Genomic DNA, 8,547 nt, shown 5'->3' with positions numbered 1-8,547 from the left:
TAGCTGACCCTGCTCTGAGTAGCAGTGTTGGACTATGCAATCTCCAGATGTGCTCTCCAGCCTCAGTGATTCTGTGATTCTTTGATTATTAATGTAAAAGATCTTCTCAGTGTCTGTGTAGCAGCTTCCCAGCTGCACCACAGAAGTGCCTTCCCCTTGCTTCTCTCCTGTGTATATCTATTTAATCACTACTTATAACATTAATAAAACCTACTAAGAACCTAGATAACTGCTGAAAGAGCTGTGAGCTATGAATTCAATTTGTACTGCTTAAAAGAAGTTCTGGACAGATAGCGAAAAAATGTAGTATTTTGTTTTCACCAGCATAATGTGGATATACACAGTGCCTTAAATGGAATGTCCATTTCTGGTGAGGAGAAAGTAATACTTCTGTCCTTGCTTTCCCTGCCACAGAAGAGCACCAATTTATGTCAATTGTGTTGGTGGCTTTTGTGTTACAGATACCTGTCTACTCTGTGCCAGAGAGACATCAACTCGTTTTAATTAAATTTTCTCTAGGGGGAGTTTAGTGGAGCAGAATGTAATTACCCAGCTAGGAATTTTGTAAGAACATTGAAATTAACATCCTCTGCTCTGGTTAAAAGTGCCATCAGATGTTTAATGAAACACAATGGTCAGGGACCTCTGTTTTACTCTTCATCTAAAGCACAGTACTTCATGCTGAGTCACAAGTACTGATTTAGTGAGGAAAGTGTTAACTTATGAACCACCAACACCACTTAATTTAGCTTTTTGTCCCAGTACAGCACCTTCTTGACTCGTTCATGAGATGTAAGTGTTTCAAAGCACCAGGTCAAACTTCACATTTAAAGGTAGCTGACAATGAACCCAGTCACGACCACTATAAGATTTTAGGGTTTTCTTGTGAGAAAACTTTGTTAATTTTTAAATCATTTTTGCTCCTCCCAGGAAATTCTTTCACAGAAAGGGATGATTTTCTCTACAGTTAGAATTTATGAAAGAAAAGTAAATCTACTTCCCCACTGAAAGAGGAAAGTGAGGGTTATTTTCAGAATTCATTTATATGTCTATAGTTAACATGGGCTGCAGCTTGGGTTGCAAACTGATTTACCTAAGAATATAATTTTGTTTATGCATTTGCGGTTGTCAAGTGATATATGAATTAGGCAAGGTACATGTAGAGTAATTGTGTCTCTCAATGCCAATACAAGGCGTCCTTAGAAATCAAGGAAATCATGTTCAGCAAGGAGTTAAATATAAAACAGACCACAAGTTACTGCAAAATACTAAGGAAATGTCCAGCTGCTCATGTCTGTGTTTTTTACTTCAAGACTGTAAATTCAACATAAGCTTCAAAAGGCACACATAAATTTAGCAGGCCGAACTCATATTAGCAGGGCTGAGATTGCTGGGATGAATTGGTAACAGCATTCTTTGCTTTGTAGGACTGTCTTGCCACAGCAAATTGGTGGCACTAGCCTTACAAAGTCAGATCAGACAAGATACTGTCATGGCTTTGGCAGGTTGGAACCACATAACTACAGAAAATTTTCTGCTCTTGTTGGATTGGAACTCTACTAAAAGCAATACACTTAGCCTATGAATTTTAGGAAAAGAACGAACTGTATGGTAATCAAGTGTCCTAAACTGTCAAATTGGGACCATGAAGTTGCATACAGTCCTGAATTGGCTCCTCTCAATCCCCAAACCAATGCAATTATTGGGGTTTTGGGCTCCCCCTCACTTTTCAAAATAAAGCATGTTTCACCTCCAAGACTGAAAAGTAAAGAAGGAAGAAACAACAATGAAGTTTATCAGACTGGGAAAGAGGAGGGAGTTGACTATTCTTTTTTGTTTGTTTGTTTGTCTGTTTTTTCCAGACCTGGAAATGAACAGAATTTAGGTTAAGGTCCAGTCAAGTGTTTCACTTACCTGGAATGGAGCCCATTGTCAGCACTGCATGTACAGCTGTAAGAAGAGCAAACTGTTGGCTCCAGAAGTCACCCCAGTTCTTTGAGACCATTAAGAAGAGTTGTTCAGAAAGTCAGGCGGTGTCCTTAGGACCAAGGTTCCAGATTATTGAGGAATCCCAGATATAAGACAGGAAGACCCCCACCTTTCTTCTGCTTCGTACACAATATACACATCCACAGAAGCGTTTGTCAGGATCTAGGCTCCTGTTAATTTTATGCTAACTTAAGCACATAAAGCCATAAGGACAGATGTATTTTTTCTATGACTTCTGATCTCACCTCCTCCAAGCTCAGGAGCGATGCATCCCAACAAAGAGGAAGTCAAGCAAAAACACCAAGAGGCCCCCATGGATGAACAAGGAGCTCCTGGGCAAAGTCAAACAAAAAAAGGAAGCCTACAGAGGGTGGAAGCAAGGGCAGGTAGCCTGGGAAGAATACAGAGAAACTGTCCGAGCAGCTAGGGATCAAGTTAGGAAAGCCAAAGCTCTGATAGAAATTAGTCTGGCCAGGGATGTCAAGGACAAGAAGAAAAGCTTCTATAGGTATGTTAGTGATAAAAGGAGGACAAGGGAAAATGTGGGTCCCCTCCGGAATGAAACGGGTGACCTGGTTACCCAGGATATGGACAAGGCTGAGGTACTCAATGACTTCTTTGCCTCAGTCTTCACTGGCAAATGCTTCCGCCACACCGCCTGGGTCACAGAAGGCAGGGACTGGGAGAATGCAGAACCACCCACTGTAGGAGAAGATCAGGTCTGAGAATATCTAAGGAACCTGAAGGTGCACAAGTCCATGGGACCTGATGAGATGCATCCATGGGTCTTGAGGGAACTGGCGGATGAAGTGGCCAGGCCACTCTCCATCACATTTGAGAAGTCCTGGCAGTCTGGTGAAGTTCCCACCAACTGGAAGAGGGGGAACATAAGCCCCATTTTTAAGAAGGGTAAAAAGGAAGACCCAGGGAACTACAGGCCGATCAGACTTATCTCTGTGCCTGGCAAGATCTTGGAGCATATCCTCCTGGAGACTGTGCTCAGGCACATGGAAGATAAGGAGGTGATTGGTGACAACCTTCAAGGGCAAATCGTGCTTGACAAACTTGGTGGCCTTCTATGATGGGGTTACGGTATCCGTGGATAAGGCAAGGGCAACTGACGTCATCTACCTGGACTTGTGCAAGGCATTTGACACTGTCCCACACGACACCCTTGTCTCTAAATTGGAGAGACATGGATTCAATGGATGGACCACTCGGTGGATAAGGAATTGGCTGGATGGTTGCACTCAAAGAGTTGTGGTCAATGGCTCCATGTCCAAGTGGAGAACGGTGACGAGTGGTGTTCCTCAGGGGTCGGTACTGGGACCAGCACTGTTCAACATCTTTGTCGGCGACATGGACAGCGGGATCGAGTGCACCCTCAGCAAGTTTGCTGACGACACCAAGCTGTGTGGTGTGGTTGACACACTGGAGGGAAGGGATGCCATCCAGAGGGACCTTGACAGGCTGGAGAGGTGGGCCCATGCAAACCACATGAAGTTCAACAAGGCCAAGTGCGAGGTCCTGCCCGTGGGTCAGCACAATCCCAAGCACAGATACAGGCTGGGCGAGGAATGGATTGAAAACAGCCCCGAGGAGAAGGACCTGGGGGTGTTGATTGATGAGAAGTTCAACATGAGCCAGCAGTGTGCGCTTGCAGCCCAGAAAAACAACCATGTCCTGGGCTGCATCAAGAGAGGTGTGACCAGCAGGTCGAGGGAGGTGATCCTGTCCCTCTACTCTGCTCTTGTGAGACCCCACCTGCAGTACTGCGTCCAGCTCTGGGGGCCCCAGTACAGGAGAGACATTGAGCTGTTGGAGTGAGTCCAGAGGAGGGCCAGGAAGCTGATCAGAGGGCTGGAGCACCTCTCCTATGAGGACAGGCTGAGAGAGTTGGGGTTGTTCAGCCTGGAGAAGAGAAGGCTCCAGGGAGATCTAATTGTGGCTTACCAGTACCTGAAGGGGCCTACAGGAAAGATGATGAGGAACTGTTTATCAGGGAGTGTAGTGACAGGACAAGGGGTAATGGGTTTAAGCTGAAGGAGGGTCGATTTCGATTAGATGTTAGAAAGAAATTCTTCACTGTGAGAGTGGTGAGGCACTGGCACAGGTTGCCCAGAGAGGCTGTGGATGCCCCATCCCTGGAAGTGTTTAAGGCCAGGTTGGATGGGGCTTTGGGCAACCTGGTCTAGTGGAGGGTGTCCCTGCCCATGGCAGGGGGGTTGGAACTAGATGATCTTTGAGGTCCCTTCCAACCCAAACCATTTTGTGATTCTATGATCTTTCACGAGGGATCCAAAGATCCCTTACCCTTAGCATGTTTTTTAAGTGCTTGAGTTAGATGCATTACTGGAGTTAGAAATTTTCAATGTAATTGTGGCACAGATTGTAATCAATTACCATTAATTCCTATATCAACATTAGGAAGGGCAAAAGGAAAATACACTTTTCTAATAATTCTTCTAAACTTAATTAGTTCTACCTGTACAGGCAAATATTGAAGCTTTAATGAAATTTCTGACAGATTTTTCCAAGCTGCTAGGCAATTTAGAAGAACTGAGAGGGGGAAGAGAGAGAGAGAGACATGGAAAATAAGAGATAGCATTTCTGAGCAATAGACTTACAAAATATGTCTGGCAAAGAGATTATCAATAGACAGAAGGTATTTTAATACTGACAAAACATTCAAAAGATGCAGTTTATATTGCTGATAAGTAGCAGTACTCCATCTCTTTCTTCCATCCCCATCTAACTTCTGCACATATCGTCAATAGCTGAACTCTTCAGTCCTTTATATTCAAATGAATGTTTCCCACCAAAATATTTATTCAAATGGGAATGGTAGTGATTTTCAGATTCTCACAGGCAGAGTGGAAACAGAAAGATAAATGACTTTCTCACATTACTTCAGTGTTATTGTTATCATATATTGTGTGATGTTCCCTCATTATCTGTCAGTACACAAATCTGAGCAATGCATAATTTCTGAACCAAAAGTAAAATAGCAAAACATTTCTCAAGATGTTTTCAGCATTTTTAGATTTAGATGAAGAGAAAAATGTGCCTAACCCTGGCTGATAATAGACATGAAAATTCTGAACATGTACATAGGCTTGAGGTACCTGAGCAGACAAGCAGCCAAATTCTCTGTTGCTATCTGCTCCTTTTTTTTCCACTGAGGCCACGTAAAAGGCAGAGATTCTGAATTTAAACAGCCATGGAGGGATACCATTGCTGACAAAGGGATGGGATGGCTGGCTCTGCGCTGAAAAGATATTTTGTGAGAGGAAGGAGGCCCTGGCAAATAAGAGTTCCCCTGAACCTTTCCTGCTCTCACGGCCTAGACCACCTTGGCACATACACTTAGCTTTTGTAAACCAGCTCTCGAAGTGAGAGAACTCATCTGCTGCAGAAAGAAATCTATCCCAATACAATTCCCAAGCTGAAGTTTTTTTCTTCCTTTCAGCATAAAAAAGGTAGATTCATTCATGTGAGAAGGTGTGGGTGAAAAGGAACTAGAATAATGTAAGGTTAAGAGGAGATTTCTGAAGTAGATGATACTTTTAATTGCTTATATTGTAAGCAAATTAAATGAGATATAGGGAACCTGAGAAAATATGTATATACAACAGAGGCAATTCTTACATCTCAGTTTATGTGTTTGCTGAAGCACAGGGAGATGCTTCATCTTCCAGTTTTTTCGGAAAGACATATATAGCTAGATCTTTGGTAGCTGATAGAGATACAGTTCATTTAATTTAGATTTATACCTACATTTTAGGCCTCTAGTGAGTCACTACTCCTAAAGCCTACATTCTTTAGAAAGTCAGAGAAGAAAGTAAATGCATTTGAAGACCCCAGAGGAGGAGCCTGTTTGCCTAAATTTGAATTTAAACAAAAATTTTATACGGCAAACATACCAATATTCCTCCTACAGACTTTCATCTCTTGTTGCTGTTGCTCGTCTGGTTTTGTGTGTTTGTGTCTTTGTATATGTACACTTATTTGCAATTCCCAACCTTAACAAAAATCTTTGATTTGAGACTATTTTTCAGTTTTTCATGCTGTTTCATAAAATATGAGATTTGTTTTCCCCAATTTTTCAGTCATGGAGGGTCCACAAGTGGCAGAATCCAGCTCTTGGATGAGCTTGCTTGAAGCTGAGAGCTTGCAAAATGGAAAGCTTTACTTGCACCCACATATACACCCAAAGCAATCCAGATATAGAGATCAATACCTGTGCACCTCTAGGACCTTTATAAAAAGTCTGCCTCCAAAAAGCACAATTTTCTCCATTTAACTCCAGACAAGGCAGATGAGAATGTAGAGAGGGGTATTTACCAAGCTTTTACCTCATAAATGAGTTAGACCCTATACTTAAAGAAATTAGCTTATAGGTCTGCAGAAGGTGCAGTCTCTGGAGCTAGTTTAGATTACAAACATTTCCCCCTCAGTTCTCCCGTAGCCACATCAAGGAGACAAACACTGACATAATGAAGCACCTCCCTGGTGATGCTGAAGTGACACGTATGTAGTGATTCTGATGTCACGGAAAAACATTGCTTGATCTTACCTAGATCGGTAGCTCCTGAACTCGCTCCTAAACTAATTTTCGTATTTATCATCTACCTCCATCCTAGTCTCTAATATGCATTGGATTGACTGAGGATGACATGCTCACAATTAAACACTTTCTATTGGGCTTCAAAAATAACTGCAAAAATGTTAAATGTTAGATCTACCCTTTTTCTGAATTCTTCGGGGTTCTTTTAGCAATGTTGTTCTGCTTTCTTCCTACTAAAATATGGAAATAGCAGAAATAATCATCTTTATTTTCATGGTTCTCCTACCTGTCTTTGGAGAAAATGAAGTATGTAACATAGTAGGTCTCTGCTTCTGATGAAACTGCCAGTGTACTTCTAAAGCAAAGAAATAAGGAAGATCAAACCAATTAGACTAGAAGATTGGTTCAGATGAATAACCTTAACTTAAGTTCATCCCTCAAATCTGGTGCACTGGTGAGGTCTAAGTTAGGAATCTAATTACCTGAATTCCTTCAATAGAAGTTAACAGATAAGTACTTCTGGAAAGCCATTTCACACACCTAAGATGTGAAATGCCTTTATAAGTGCCCCCTGCAAAGAGAGCCTAAGGGACTAGCTTTTTCAGGCAACTCATAATGAATGGCCGATAATGTAGTCTTGGCTGTAATCTTCAGATATCCAGCTGCAACTTTTTTTTTTTTTCCCCTTTATTTCATTTAACTGTTTTACCAGTTTCTAATCCGTAAAATAATTTTAACTTTCATCTGTAACTACTTAGGCATCTAAATCATATAGCTTGAGAGGGACTTTTGGAACTCCCCCAAAAGCCATATAAAGTACATATGACCGCAAATGTATCCTAATCTGTAAGATAGACCTTTACCTGTTTTATTTTCCATGACTATTTTTTTTCTCTGAAAAGCTAAAAAAATCATGGTAGATCAGGTCCAAAATTTTAGAGGCAAAAGAATAACCAAAAAAAAACAAACAAAAAAAAAGGAGGTATTTTATGTCCTTACTGCAGCAGGGTTTATAATTTTCTTTTTAAATCTTAATTTCAGCAAATGTTTCAAATTCTGAAATAATTTTTAATTACCTTTATTTTCTCTGAATATCCCTTTTCAAAACTATTGATCCTCCCTAGCTAAAAGTGATTTTCAAAAAGGCCTTCCAGAGTAATTTAAGTGCTTTCTATTGACCACATTGCAGGGAAAAATATCAAGAACATCCTCGCCACGTATTTTGCAGTATCTATGCCCAGGCTGCATAAGCACAGAATATTTGAAACTGGAAATTAAAAATCATTCAAGTGAATTTGAAGAAGTTAAAATTTAAAAGAATCAGGATTTTTTGATTTTTCATGCTTCAGGATATAAAGAAATCTGTAATTAATTGTGATAAGAAAGAAAACTGTTTGTGGGTATTTTATTGCATAATTTGAATTTTCTGAGGTTTCTGACCTACAACTCTGAATTCTGGCATGAGGCTGGGAGGATACAGGTCTAATGGGCTTTTGGCCCAACTTTATACGACTTCTGTTAGGTTCCGAAATTTCCATTTCTAACCTGAGACATACTGAAAGGAAAACTATGTTGCATATCCCCTAAGCTGTATGTCCTTGAACAGGGTATCCACTGTATCAGCCAGCAAAAGAGTATCCAAATTCAAATATGTCTCACAGAGTCTCTGTTTTACAAGTAACACTTAAAGTGGTAACGGTTAATTCTTACATCTGACAGTCTTCATGGACTTTCATTTTCCCCACAATCTTATACTTCAGACTAATTCAATTTATCTTGTCCATTTTACTCAAACAACTGAAACAGATCTATGGTAAATTAATGTGCTATAGATAATTTGGAATGCAGTGCAAGAATTCAATGCACACCAGCACTACTGTATTACCTAAGGATATAAGATTTTAATTTAAAAAGTTAAAGGTCCATAAATCACATTCTATCTACACTTGTCAACGTTTCTGACAACCTATTTTAACATCTAGAATTATTTC

The sequence above is a fragment of the Grus americana genome, chromosome 3 (assembly GCF_028858705.1).
Source record: "Grus americana isolate bGruAme1 chromosome 3, bGruAme1.mat, whole genome shotgun sequence".
NCBI classification, from domain to species: domain Eukaryota; kingdom Metazoa; phylum Chordata; class Aves; order Gruiformes; family Gruidae; genus Grus; species Grus americana.
Note: the sequence above shows the minus strand (reverse complement) of the source record.